This window comes from Centruroides sculpturatus, unplaced genomic scaffold, assembly GCF_000671375.1.
Source record: "Centruroides sculpturatus isolate CEXI.00-Female unplaced genomic scaffold, Cexi_2.0 scaffold421, whole genome shotgun sequence".
Lineage (NCBI taxonomy): Eukaryota > Metazoa > Arthropoda > Arachnida > Scorpiones > Buthidae > Centruroides > Centruroides sculpturatus.
Window position 1 is genome coordinate 70266 of NW_019385018.1, and position 15696 is coordinate 85961.

At 23.7% G+C, this 15696-nt stretch overlaps 1 protein-coding gene across 3 annotated transcripts in view; it reads right to left on the reverse strand.

Moving 5' to 3' along the window:
• LOC111633500 (endothelial transcription factor GATA-2-like) overlaps positions 1-15696 on the reverse strand; it is a 149306-nt gene that overhangs the window by 62242 nt on the left and 71368 nt on the right. For all 3 annotated transcript variants that reach the window (XM_023378080.1, XM_023378079.1, XM_023378081.1), the window contains one exon: positions 2715-2763. The gene's annotated coding sequence lies outside the window, so the exon portion shown is untranslated. The remainder of the gene's footprint in view (positions 1-2714; positions 2764-15696) is intronic.

Below are 15696 nucleotides of genomic sequence, written 5' to 3' on the forward strand. Positions count from 1 at the left end.
GCGAGAACTGTTTTTCTTATGAACCAATAAAAATAATAAAAAAAAAATGATATGCCGAATAAGCCGACAAAAAATTCTATTTAATTCAGTGGAGTACAGCAGCCGGATAAGCTTTGCGTGCTGTTTCAGGTATACAGCGGCCAACAGGGTCCAATGGACTATGACGTGATGCATGTGGATCTCTTGTTTTACCTCTTTAATTTTTACCACACGTGATTGGAAATTGCGTTTAAATGCATCACATTTCATCAAGAAAGAGGTCGTCGTTTGCACATTTTTTCTATCGTATACCCGATATAGAATATTCCATTTATTTTTTTTAATATAAACTTACATTTTATATTGATTTATACTGGGCAATAATCCGATGAAGTTCGAAGACATTGCATTTATTTACAAAAACTTATAATTAAAGTATAAATTACTGTATAATTTTTAACGGGAAAAATAAATTTAAAAATTATAACAAAAAAACAACAGAAAACATATTTGTTGATTAGATAAACATCAAATTAATTGTAGAAAAATTTTTTTATAAAAAATAATTATTCTTAGAAGAGATTCCTGATGGGCTTTTTTAATCATATAATTATTTATTTACTCACCTCAGTAGAAGTGTTTCACCAGGATTATAAACCAACAAACAGTTGAAATGAACGTAGGGTATACGCGACAAAAGGAACAAATGTATTAACCTTGGAAAATATAACAAATAATATGTTGAATAGACTGAAACTGGATGAAGAATGGAAAGTCTTTATATTGTATCTGAGACACACCCAAGAACACTACTCAAGTGACTTTTGTAATTATAAAGGTGTTATAAAGATTCTAATTATCATTCCAATCGTGTTTAATTTGATTTCTATACTAATTATCGGTGAAATTTTCATTAAAAAAAATCTATAAATTTTGGATGAAACAATAACTCTTTTCCTTAAAATAGGTTTTATTATTAGTGGTGTTTGTTTTGCACAGGTTGAACTTTCTCCTACAGGCAAGGATGATATTTTTTTACTCTTTATTAATCTCCGTAGAATGAGGTTTTTGCGTGAAACGACGAAACGTGTTGAAAAAAATATAAAAGTTTATATATTAGTTTTGTTAAAAAGAAAAAATAGGAATGTTTGTAAAAGAACTAGTGTCTCCATCTTGTGATTGAAACACTAACATTAATCATTGATGGTTGAAACTGGTTTAATCATTAATCATTACTAAATAGATTATTTCTCAAAGTTTAGAAATGGCTTTTAAAACACTAACATTATGTAAAATTTATATATTTTGAAATTTTCAATGCTTGAATAGGAATTGCTACTTTGTTTTAAAATTTATTTATTTATTCGATCATTTTAAAATTATTTTTAATAGTACAGTACTACATTAAATTTAAAATAGGTATATTTACAATTTATCTTAACTGTAATATAAATAATTTTCACCGTTTAGTATTTCATTGAAATTAAGTTTTATGACCATAAAACGAAAATATTTATACTGTAGACTATATTTAATGTGAATTGTTAATTGTTGTATGANTCAATCTATGAGTAACTTTTCAAAATTATTAAAATCTATTTATATTTTCAGGCCTAATTATCGATAATTTAAAAAAAACTATCAAATTAACACCAAACTTAAGCAATATTCGTAGTTAATTATAAGAAAATTTAGTTACATTATCGGAAAAAAAGAGGCCGACAGTAAGAACTAACCTTGTCAAAATTTTTAAAATTCTCCATTAGAGAATGGAGAAATTTCTTCACAAGAAGTACAGAAGTGAAGTGTACATATTTTAACGGGATCTCAACACTAAATTATATTAAAGTGTCGTTTAGCAAAAAATTACGTGCGAAGAAAGGGAATGCTATAGATTTCCTAGGGATGATCCGTACACAATGACCTTCTCTTAATTAGCGAGAACTGTTTTTCTTATGAACCAATAAAAATAATAAAAAAAAAACTGATATGCCGAATAAGCCGACAAAAAATTCTATTTAATTCAGTGGAGTACAGCAGCCGGATAAGCTTTGCGTGCTGTTTCAGGTATACAGCGGCCAACAGGGTCCAATGGACTATGACGTGATGCATGTGGATCTCTTGTTTTACCTCNAGTAGGTTGTCAAGAAAAAGCAAAGAATCGTCTCACACAGAAAAGAAAAAAGTCAGAATTGTAGAATGCGGCAACGCCTCTTATACATCAAGAACTATAGCCGGAAGCAATATGTTACATTTTAAATAATCAAATGTAATCTTAATATTTGTTTAAATAAGTTTAAAAGTTTCTTCTTTGTTTAATTCGATATTTCAAAAAATATTAATCCGTTAAACACGTCACAATACTATTAAGCAATTGCTTTAATTATTTTGAAATATAATTTAAGGAAAAAGAAGTGTTAATGAAACTGAATTAGTTGAAGGAATTATAGTTATGTGAATTATATCGTCTTGATCTTTACAGATTTTTCGCGAATGATCGATCACTTCTTTGATTGATCATCATTCATTTTTATTAAAATTGATGTGCATAATTATTAAATTTTTAAGTATAAATGCGCAGAATGTGAATAAAAACCGATTTAATAAATTTATAAAAACTTAATATTATAAGATTTTTATTTTTCGAATACTTTATTAATTCGAAATATGCTTATTAATTATATTATATGAAAATGTTATTTATTTTTTTAACAATTTACTTTAAATAAACTTACCTTAAACCGATTTCTTATTTTCAAATACTCAATCAAACTTAAATGTCGTCTGAAAAACATACAAAATAAACAGAAAATTAGCTTTAATAAATGAAATGATCTGAATAATTTTCTTTAAAAAATATAATAAATAAATGTTTAAAAGTTATCAGACTTATCATAATTTATAAATCAGATAAGTTTGATTTATAATGTTTGTTTGATGCATTGATAGAATTGAAGATATACATAGATTTTTTATTCTAATTTTACGTGATTATCCCGACTTATGACATCAGAATCGAACAATGTTCTGTTAAAATCGAAGAAGGTGCTCAGTAAGCATTCTAAATTTTCTCCCCCATCCCGTCTCTCTATCCTTCCAGTTCGCTTTTGAGTGGATGCGTTGCATAGCAACCATTGTTGTCATGGTGACAGTCCTGCCTCTTTGGTTGTGCCCTCTATTGTTGCTCGCACGTTCCGAAGTTGTTGATGTCTGATTGGCGATGTGCTGATGTGAGCAGACAATGCTTCTTTGCAACTAGCATTCGAGAGGGGATGCGACAATTCACTTTGCTGAAGAACAATTTTCTGTTCTGAAGTAATCTTTGCGACGTATTCTAATTAATTTTATGATTTTGAATAGATTTATATTATATTTTAAAGAGGAAAAATTGCAAAAACAATAATTAATTATTGTTGATGAATATTTATTGTTTAAAATTTTCCTGTAGGCTATTAAAATCCGATACAAAAAAAATATATATATTAAGAATATATAAATAGATTTATTAAACATATAACATTTAAAATCGATGCTGGGTGTTTTGTACATTAAGAGAACAAATTAAACATCTGAAGAAACCTTACTAAAGACCAAAACACCATTTTTATACAAGATTAAATTTTAAATATTTGTTATGTTTTAAATTGATATTTCGAATTGAATAAATTCTTTTTATTAAACATTAAATATATTTTTAAAACATAACAATTTATAAGCATTATTATAAGAAAATGCGATTTTTATCATTAAAAAATTGTATTATATCAACAGTGAAGTCCAAATTGGCTTATCACATTTTATACCAGAACCGATAAAATTAAATATATTCTTTTGTATATAATTATTTAATTAAGAAAATAAAGTTTAAAAAATGTCATTTAATATCAAAACAAACAAATGTATATACTGTAAAATAAATAAATAATTGAAGTAATGAAGAGGTAAAGCGGGACTAGAGGCTAACCGATTTCTTTATTCGACATTCTCAAAATATATATATATATATTTATCCTAAAATATTAATTTTCGTTAAAATTTTCTTATGATTTCCTTAAGAAATTTCTTCAGATTGAAAATTTTTGCAGACCGTTAAATTACTTTGTGGATCGGTGATTAATAAACTCCGATTTACATAATAACTTCTTGAGGAAAATTATTTTTCGAGGAAAATGTATTACTGAGAAACCATTTAAGTGATTATTTCTTAAAAGAAACGATTGAAATTAAAATATTTATCTGATTCGATCAATCTATGAGTAACTTTTCAAAATTATTAAAATCTATTTATATTTTCAGGCCTAATTATCGATAATTTAAAAAAAACTATCAAATTAACACCATAAGTTTAATATAGGCTAAACAATTTATTTCCATGTAGATATAGGCCTATATTTTTGAATATTTCTAAAATTACTGTTAATAAATTTAACATAAAGTAATTTTAGAAATAAATATACCGCTTTACTTTGATTATAATAAGTAATTACTATGGTTATACTTTTAATTGAGCTGTAATAATACTGTTTTTAATAAGAAAAAAAAAAACTGTACAGTACGTTGTTATCATGTTTACATTGGAAAACTAGGGTGCTGAACTTCAAATGACATATTCATTATATCTATTCCATCAACATAGCTCCAAAAACCTATCTAGTTTAAATATTTTAAAATAAACTCAAATTTTTTTATTGCTACTTTATTCCTTTTAAACATATGTAAATTCATTTTATCTATTATTTAGAAGGATATATTTACATTAATGTTTAATCAGTCGCAATATATAGGCTATTTAAACTACAAAAGTAAATTTTCATATGTAATTGATCAATAATAATAATAATTATTATTATTATAATTATTACAATTACCAAATTTTCTACGTTAAACAATAATAAAATAATGAGATCATTAGCGACTTTTTCAAATAATGAATATTTATATTTAGGCATACAAAATCTAGTATTAAAATACGTAATTAAAATTTAAATTAATAACGATTTTATTGCAATTCGTCTTTTTAAATGCATTTAAAGTTACGAGTTTAATTTATATCTTATTTACTGTACATTTAACTAATTAATAATTACAATTTTATACTGATTTACAATAATATTTATTTAAGAATTATTTTGACCTATCAGCTGTTCAGATAGATCTACAGAAACTCTAAAGTATATGAGACTAATGTAACATAAATTTTCCTTAAAAGCAAATCCTATAATTTCATATCTAAATAATTCAGGAAAAATATGCGTTTTCCTAGAATTTTAATGAATTCGATAAACGTTGATTATTAAATTCCTTATAGGACTTATAATTAACAATTCTGAACATTTTTAAAAGTAAATTTAATAATCAAAATTTACTTTTAAAACTTTATATCTTTAAAAATGAAATACTAATAATAAACTGATTATAATTTAATACACATTTTACTCGGTTAAACAAAAATTTTATATTTCTACGTGTGGTAATAAATTAACACGAATTTAAGTAATTTTTATTTAAAAAAACAAAAAAATATATTTAATGCAATTAAAAATATACCGAAAGGTAAAAGACACACCCAGAAAATAGATAAGATGAGATCATGTTACAAAATATAAGCAACACGAAACATTAATTTTTATTCTGATCAGTCTTGAAGAAATTAATGTAAATGGGTTCAAAATCTAAAATGTTAACTTTTATAAATGGAACCAATGATCTTTTAACAATCTAAATAAAATCTTATACAGTATATAAAATAACTAAAACTTTAAAAAAAAATAATATTAACTTAAATTGTCTTATAGTATTTTAACAGTCAGATGCAAGATGAAATGTTTCTTTTATTTGCATTTACTCGAATAAGTTTATTTCTATCAATTGACGAATATTGCAAGTAAATGTTTTCTAATATTAGATTTAAATATAAATTTGATCCATGAATTTTATTTGCATATATAGATTTAATTTACGTTGCCTCAATACTACATTTTTAGTTGTAACACGTTCAATATTCTTATAAAATAGAAGACAAAACACGTTTTCATTTTATCTATGAGTTCTATCCTGATCATAAATTATACATAATTTTTCGACTACAGGCCTGGTTAAATCTTTCTTTTTATATACATTTTCTTATAATAGTTATGCACTAAAATTTTCGAGTTTATTTTAATTAAAGCCAAACTAACCAATATAATTCATTTGAAAAGTAACTATTTGATTAAAGATAGATAAGTCAGCATCCATACTATAGTGCCATTAAAACATTGCTTATTGGGTGAAAACAATTTCAATATCGGCCAATATGAAAAAACAAATGAAAAAATCAAGTTAAATTATTATTATTATTAAAATATTAAAATTGTTTAGAATTACAATAATTAAAATTTACGGAATAAAAATAATTTTTTCGGAGTTTTCTGTAAGAATTCTGGGCCTAACTCTATAAAATTTTGTATACTTCATGAACAGAATAGGCTTTTAAATAACGCGCTTGTTTTATTGTATTTTAATGTAATTAATTATACAAGGTATTATTATACCACTAAAAATATATATACGTTGAGTAAAATTAAAATAAAATAAATCTTCTTAAATGGCTTCCGAGATAATCATCGAACGTATATGAATAATAACGGTCAAAGTGTTAACATTTAACACATTTTTTTATAATCGCTAATAAAGTTCTTTATCGTCCAGATTGTTGAAAAATCTTTTGGTTTAATCTAATGGAGACATCGACTTTAAAAACAGTTTCTGTGACATTCAAATATATATATATATATTTCCAAACAATAAAGCTTAACTGTTTGATGTATATTAAAAATAAGTAAAATCTTCTATTTGATGAAAAATTAATACTTGCATATTTCAAATAAATAACTAAAAAGTATGTATCTGCACATTTAAGTTTATACATCAAAGAATGAATGTAAAAAAACTATTAATTAAATAAATTAATAAAAAAATTTTTATACGTAATAGGCCTAGAGGAAAGCTTCTAAGTTTAATCTGACAAGAACATATTTGATTTACATAATATTTTTTTTCGAGAATAATATTTTAGCTTGTGGGATTATCTTTTTATTTATTTTTTTATTTCTTGGCTAAATCCCGTGTTAACATAATTGTTTTTATCAATAACAATTAGTAATTCAAATAATCACGCTATAGTCTAAATGAAATTTTATTAAAAATTGTTTCTTTTTTTTATTATTCATTTATTTTTTTTAATGTTTACGTTAAACAAAATTTTATTGACAAATTTTTTTTAATGCAATAATAATAATAATAATAATTTATAATCATTTTACAACGGACTAAAATTATATTTATTTTTGAATATTAAGTAAAATTTTATATTATTAACGTGTATATAACTTTACTATTTTATTATGTATAGGCCTACATAGGTCTATATATTTTTATTTATTTTATATTTTATTTAAATAATAAGACCTGTCGATTTGGAGTAGATTTAATGAAAAACAATGAATAATTTGATTGCGACCTTATTTAATATGTAATCCATTATTAAAAATAAAATTTGAAATAAATTTATACAGATTTATGTAATTAAATTACAGAATATTTTTTATTTAATACATTTAATTAAGTAATTTTAAATCATTTTAACTATCGTTAGAAATCAAACTTAAACACGTAGAATCAATTTTTAAAAATCCAAGAAATTATTTAGTTTTAATTTATTCTTTGAAAACATTTTATTTATCCTTCTACCAATATTCTAACCATTTCAACCTTTCTTTTATTTTGCTATTATCGCTTTGAAAACAATGTCATCGTGAGACAATCTTTACAGTTTCAAGGTTTTTCTCTTGAATTTAATTTTTCCCGCTTATTTATTACTTATATCGATGCGTTTAATAACAGGAAAGTAGAAACTAAAACTTAGAACAACCTTTTCTTCTAAAATAGCTCGTAATGATGCCTATTTTGGATTTAAACTGTCACCGGAAACTAATTTTTCGAAGACGTGGTATGGTTATAAATTATAAACTACTTTTTATGGTCTTTCTAGTCAAAAGTTTGAAGAATATCAACTCTATAAATATAAAATTTAAAGTTTCTACAGCTTTTTTCTAAAATAAAAAAATAAAAAATAAAAATATAGGCCCTATATATTGGATCTATGTTAAAATTTCACAACCATTGGGCATAGAATCTAGTTAGAAATACTGAAATAATATTTTCATATCTTTAAATTTAAATTAAATATACTAAATTTAGTTTAAAATTTATAAGTTTCTTAAACAAAGTGGATTAATTTTGTAACTATTTAAAAAAATTTTAATTAACGTTTTTTCTTGATTGATTACGTTAATTTATTCTATCTGATTAGTGTGTTCTTTACCACACCCTTTCTAAAAAAAAATATAAACAATATTGTTTAAATTTCTTCTGAAAGCAGGAATTTTAATATAATCAATTCATTATTTTTATTACTCAATTTTTATGCATTGTTTATATTTTATCTGTTTTTTTTTAATACTTATTTTCAAATGACTGTCATCAAACTATCTTAGTTCTTTCAATTTATTACGTTCATTTTTTAGATGTTTTCGGCTCATTCTTTCAAAGAAAGTTCAGTTCATTTAACTCACTTGATAATTCAACTCAGTGGAGTATAAAATGTTACTCAATATCAAATTGAGCTCAAATTGTTAGATCAACAATGTTCTTATGACTTCACTTGTTAATGCCGGTTTTATCGCTAAGTAGACCCAATTTAGATCGATTTAACAATCTTTATATATGCATTCTATCAACTTTAGGAATTTAAGTCAAGTCTGGGTAAGCAAAAATCAAATAAAGATTTTAAATTTACGAAATAATAAAATATAATTTCCATTTATTCCCAAGTATATTTTATAATTTTATTTGGGCAGATTATAAAATCATTTAAAATTTTATTTAGTTTTCCTTAATGGAGGATGTAAATCGCCTATATTTTTATGAACAAAGGATTCTATAGAAGAATATTATACAAATAAAATTCTTATTTGTATAAAGTTAATCTTATTCAAAGTCTTTCAATAATAACTGTTTGCAGTTTTTGAAATGCGTGCTCGTTTCTACAGATTCGTCTTTCAGTATAATAAAGATTTTTGAATTTTCAAATTAAAATAAACCTTCTAAACATGTATAACACACTGTTTAGATAAATCATTTACAAAAACAGTAACAAAAACATTTTACGTATTACCTTACTAGAATATTCAGTATTGAAGTCACGTTTGTTGGTTAGGCCTAAGTATATTTTTCTTAGATAAAAGCGTCACGAGATTTCATTTTGATGGTATACTCTTTTTCTTTTTACAATTTTGTTAATGGATTCCGTCACGAAACAAAATATTATAAATTATATATTTTATAAACGTTGAATATATTTAAATCTACAATATAAACTTTTATATTTAAATACCAATTGACTGATATAAAAATCCTTTATCTACTTCCACTTTTTTATTTATTTATTTCAATTTAAGTGAGTTATAAAAAATTTCTATACATGTATGTATGAAATTATTACCTTATATATCTGGTTTCTGAAGAAACAGGATATATAAGTTAATCGTTATGTTTTATTATCCTATTTCTACAGAAACAAACAAATTTATGAACTTGACATTATATTTCTTTCCAATAAACAAACTTAACTTAAAAAAAACTAATTGGTTAGAATAGATAAATAAATATATATATATCCTCCTTTATAGAAAAATGTTAAATTTTATATTAAATCTGGGTAAGCAAAACAAAATATGAATTCGTACTTATTTTATTGTTTGAAAGCTTAAAATATTAAAAATTATTATTCAGTTTTAAACAAATCATTATGTAAGATTTTAGATTTTGAATATTTAAATGACACTAAACACAAAACATAATTTACCTGCCTATGATAATTTTACTAGTCAATAACATATAGTATAATCTGCACGAACTATTGTTCGTATATAAATATTATTGTTTGTAAATAAATTATATGATAATATATGGTTTTATTTCAGGATTCAATGTGAATTATTAATAATAAATGCTTATATTTTATAATAGAGAAAATAAATAATGAATATAAATATATTGCTAATCTTAACATAGAATGTCTATTTATGTATCGAAATAACAAATTTTTAATATTCTAATAACTTGAAAACTTGTCAACATCAAATATTAACAAATAATTTTAAATCTATCATGTTTGAAATAACGTATCATGTTATTAAAATACCTTTATTATGAATCGATTGATAAATTATTAATTGATATCAACGTAAATAGTCTAAGAAGCAACACGGATTTGAAATATGAATAAAATTTGTCAGTGCAGAAAGTGTGAAAAATTAATGATCAATTCATCTAAATGTTTATAATTAACAAAATAATTTGAATTAAAATAAAATGATTTTTCTTATTTAATTTTTCTATTTTGAATAGACTCATATCCGTATAAGACAATTTTATTTTCAAATTAGAAATTAACCTTTATTTTAAATATTAAGTAAATTTTATCAAGTAATATTTATTAATATAGTCTTTTAACTACGATAATTTTGTGTTACAAATTGATAGTTTAGAAAATAAAATACCGAAGTTCAAAACTTCGCTTTCGATTTTATTATAAGTCAGTTTATATTCGTTTTTCCTCTCGGCCAGCCTAACGTGTAATTCTGAAATTCATTGCTAGAAGTTTATAATTCTTAATCGATTTGAGAAGTTTACAAAATACAAATATCATAAAGCATTTAATAAGTTCTGTACAATACAATAAATTATTTTCAATAGGTTTGCAATACAAACTAATGATTACACAATACTGTATAATACATTAATATAAACAGTATTTTCGGTTGAAAGATACAAATCTCTGCATCTTAAATTAATTGTATTTTACAAATGATTTGAATGGTACTGTACAGTATGTATTAGCCTAACATAAAAAGAACGAAGAAACTCTTTTTGCAGGTCTTTAACATAATTATATGTGTCCTGCTATTTATGCATTATTATAGAGAATCTTCACATCAATAACAGTATTTTGTATCAATCTCTATAAGTTATCAATCGTAGGACTAAAATTAATCTTATATCAATCGCTCTGCCTAGAAACAAAAAAATGTAGACAAGTAATTGAGAGAAACAAAAGGGCCGAAACATCAGTGACATATTACCCTCATTTTGAGAGTCAAATTTTTATAGTAGTTAGCCCAGCATCGTCCCAATTTCTATTCTTCCAAAAAAACATTGCGTGTTACATCTTACCGATAATGTCGACACCTATACATTTATATACAACGCACCTTCCAGAAAACAAGTTTTTATTGTCCCGATTGCTTGGCAATCGCATGTTAGAGTTCGAAGACCCTGTTATACGAAGAGATTCGTTCTTTTTTTCTCTATTTTTTTAAATACATTTACGCCCTCTTACATTTGTCTATTATCTATTATTTTGTTTTATTTTTTATTTTTATAATCTTCGATGTTTTTAACCTAATTTGACACCATTATGTAACTATTAATATTCAGGTCCTATTACTAATGACTTAAATATGTTAAACATGCTCAATTTCTTTATTGAAAGTCTTAAAATAGACAAATGGAAATAAAGAAAATGACACGTTCAAAGACATATTTTAACATTTCTCTTCACTTTGCTGCTTATTTGAAGACTTTTCAATGAGCTGGCGCAATGAGCTTTCATAAATCATCTGTCTATATTAATTTATGGCGAATTACTTTATTCAAAGTTTCTTAGAAATGTTACATCAAAGATGTCACAATTCAATCATTTATTATTTTATTATTTAATAAAAGAAATGGCGAACTTTATGAATATAAATCTGAAATGATAAATTGAAACAAAATTTTAATTTGGCTTTTTTTGTAAATTGTGATAAATTAAAGTAAAATTTGATTGACTGTAATAATAATAATGCTAATAAAATAATTTAATTCAATTCATTCAATGACGATCAAGAAAATTTTTATTCTCGTATGAATAATATCGCTTGAATATTTTAATCCGAATAAAATTGAATTTTTTGTAAATTTATTCACTGATATTTCAGTAATAATTAAATATTTTCAATAATTTTTTGAAAATTTCTGTTCGGAAATAGCCTATTTAATATTTTAACTTTTAAGATTTATAAGTTTAATATAATCATTCAGAATTTCAACTGAATAAAGATGGAAAAAAGCCAAGTGTTTAATTAATAACACAATCATGTGTTCAATAGTCAATTATTATTTTCATTAATTTTATTTTTTTATATTTTGATATCATATTAAAAACATCTTTCATATTATAAATTAGTTTTTTTTCTCTAATCCATTGGATAAAATAAACAATGATCTAATAAATATTTAATCGACATCAATAAAAAATATAGGTAAACACATACTATTTTTAATCTGAAGACAGATTTGTATGGCTTATAAAAACCGAAAGTAACCATAATATGTAAATTTAGAGGTAAATACAATAGATAATCTAAACTTATGTAAGTTAAGATTCTTTTTCATTATATTATAATACTTTTCAGAAAAACACTAATTACGGTTTATCGAAAGAAAGTCAAAGAAAAGGAACATAATCTACCTTTATCAGATATATTAAAGATTCAGGAATAAGAAATATATTTAAAATTTGAAATGATCTTTAAACAAACTGTATTTAAAAGTATTCATGATATCAAGCCGCATTTGTACAGTAAGTTTCTTTGATATTTCAATCGTTTAAAACAGTCATTGCTATCATATCTTTTTCATCTCTTTTTTCCTCAAGAACCAAGGAATGCGGATTCTTTTAGCTGCTGTGATAAATTGATCCCTTCAGAATAGATATTTTGCGAATATACAGTCAACCACAATTAATGTATTTGAAATATTCTTGATAAGTCTTCTTAGATAAGAAATATGCTTAAAAATAAATTCTAGTATAGGTTAACAAGAGATAATTTGTTTAATGTAAACAGCGGGAGAAAAAGTGTTCAATGACCTTATATTGAGTAAAATTGTTGCAACGATGGTTTCTATAATTTACGATATATTAAGAAATGTAAGTAATTAATATACCCAAAATATAGATCTACATTATCATATTTATAAATGCTATTAAACTAATTAAAAACACTACAGTTTATGATAAAATAAATTCGGGATATTCATTCCGGCTATTTTAAATTGATCTGCTTTTTTTTAGTATACAATTTGGCGAATTAAAAAAAATGAGAAAAATAAGGACCATTTTAAAATTAGTTCAAATAAGTTTTCAATATGAATTACAGTCGACCCCCCTATAATTACGGTCCCTATAATTACGATTCCTATAAAACTACTCTGCACGAACTATTGTTCGTATATAAATATTATTGTTTGTAAATAAATTATATGATAATATATGGTTTTATTTCAGGATTCAATGTGAATTATTAATAATAAATGCTTATATTTTATAATAGAGAAAATAAATAATGAATATAAATATATTGCTAATCTTAACATAGAATGTCTATTTATGTATCGAAATAACAAATTTTTAATATTCTAATAACTTGAAAACTTGTCAACATCAAATATTAACAAATAATTTTAAATCTATCATGTTTGAAATAACGTATCATGTTATTAAAATACCTTTATTATGAATCGATTGATAAATTATTAATTGATATCAACGTAAATAGTCTAAGAAGCAACACGGATTTGAAATATGAATAAAATTTGTCAGTGCAGAAAGTGTGAAAAATTAATGATCAATTCATCTAAATGTTTATAATTAACAAAATAATTTGAATTAAAATAAAATGATTTTTCTTATTTAATTTTTCTATTTTGAATAGACTCATATCCGTATAAGACAATTTTATTTTCAAATTAGAAATTAACCTTTATTTTAAATATTAAGTAAATTTTATCAAGTAATATTTATTAATATAGTCTTTTAACTACGATAATTTTGTGTTACAAATTGATAGTTTAGAAAATAAAATACCGAAGTTCAAAACTTCGCTTTCGATTTTATTATAAGTCAGTTTATATTCGTTTTTCCTCTCGGCCAGCCTAACGTGTAATTCTGAAATTCATTGCTAGAAGTTTATAATTCTTAATCGATTTGAGAAGTTTACAAAATACAAATATCATAAAGCATTTAATAAGTTCTGTACAATACAATAAATTATTTTCAATAGGTTTGCAATACAAACTAATGATTACACAATACTGTATAATACATTAATATAAACAGTATTTTCGGTTGAAAGATACAAATCTCTGCATCTTAAATTAATTGTATTTTACAAATGATTTGAATGGTACTGTACAGTATGTATTAGCCTAACATAAAAAGAACGAAGAAACTCTTTTTGCAGGTCTTTAACATAATTATATGTGTCCTGCTATTTATGCATTATTATAGAGAATCTTCACATCAATAACAGTATTTTGTATCAATCTCTATAAGTTATCAATCGTAGGACTAAAATTAATCTTATATCAATCGCTCTGCCTAGAAACAAAAAAATGTAGACAAGTAATTGAGAGAAACAAAAGGGCCGAAACATCAGTGACATATTACCCTCATTTTGAGAGTCAAATTTTTATAGTAGTTAGCCCAGCATCGTCCCAATTTCTATTCTTCCAAAAAAACATTGCGTGTTACATCTTACCGATAATGTCGACACCTATACATTTATATACAACGCACCTTCCAGAAAACAAGTTTTTATTGTCCCGATTGCTTGGCAATCGCATGTTAGAGTTCGAAGACCCTGTTATACGAAGAGATTCGTTCTTTTTTTCTCTATTTTTTTAAATACATTTACGCCCTCTTACATTTGTCTATTATCTATTATTTTGTTTTATTTTTTATTTTTATAATCTTCGATGTTTTTAACCTAATTTGACACCATTATGTAACTATTAATATTCAGGTCCTATTACTAATGACTTAAATATGTTAAACATGCTCAATTTCTTTATTGAAAGTCTTAAAATAGACAAATGGAAATAAAGAAAATGACACGTTCAAAGACATATTTTAACATTTCTCTTCACTTTGCTGCTTATTTGAAGACTTTTCAATGAGCTGGCGCAATGAGCTTTCATAAATCATCTGTCTATATTAATTTATGGCGAATTACTTTATTCAAAGTTTCTTAGAAATGTTACATCAAAGATGTCACAATTCAATCATTTATTATTTTATTATTTAATAAAAGAAATGGCGAACTTTATGAATATAAATCTGAAATGATAAATTGAAACAAAATTTTAATTTGGCTTTTTTTGTAAATTGTGATAAATTAAAGTAAAATTTGATTGACTGTAATAATAATAATGCTAATAAAATAATTTAATTCAATTCATTCAATGAGGATCAANTGATGATATTTTTTTAGTTTAACTGCATAACATGTCGCTCTCTTGCATATAGCTTTTCCATTATGCAATTTATTATTTTTAATATAAAATTCTTAATAGCTTATTAATTTTGAAAAGAAAATCGAAAGATAAATACAAAGTTAAATCATCTATCATCTTTATTACGATTAAATACGAAAACTTTATATATAACGAATATACATTTTACAACACAAAAATGTTATGCAGATTATATTATGTTAAATTGAATGTTATTCAATTTATCAATACAAAATTTTATTTTAAATTATCGATCCCTTGCTTATCTGAATATATTAT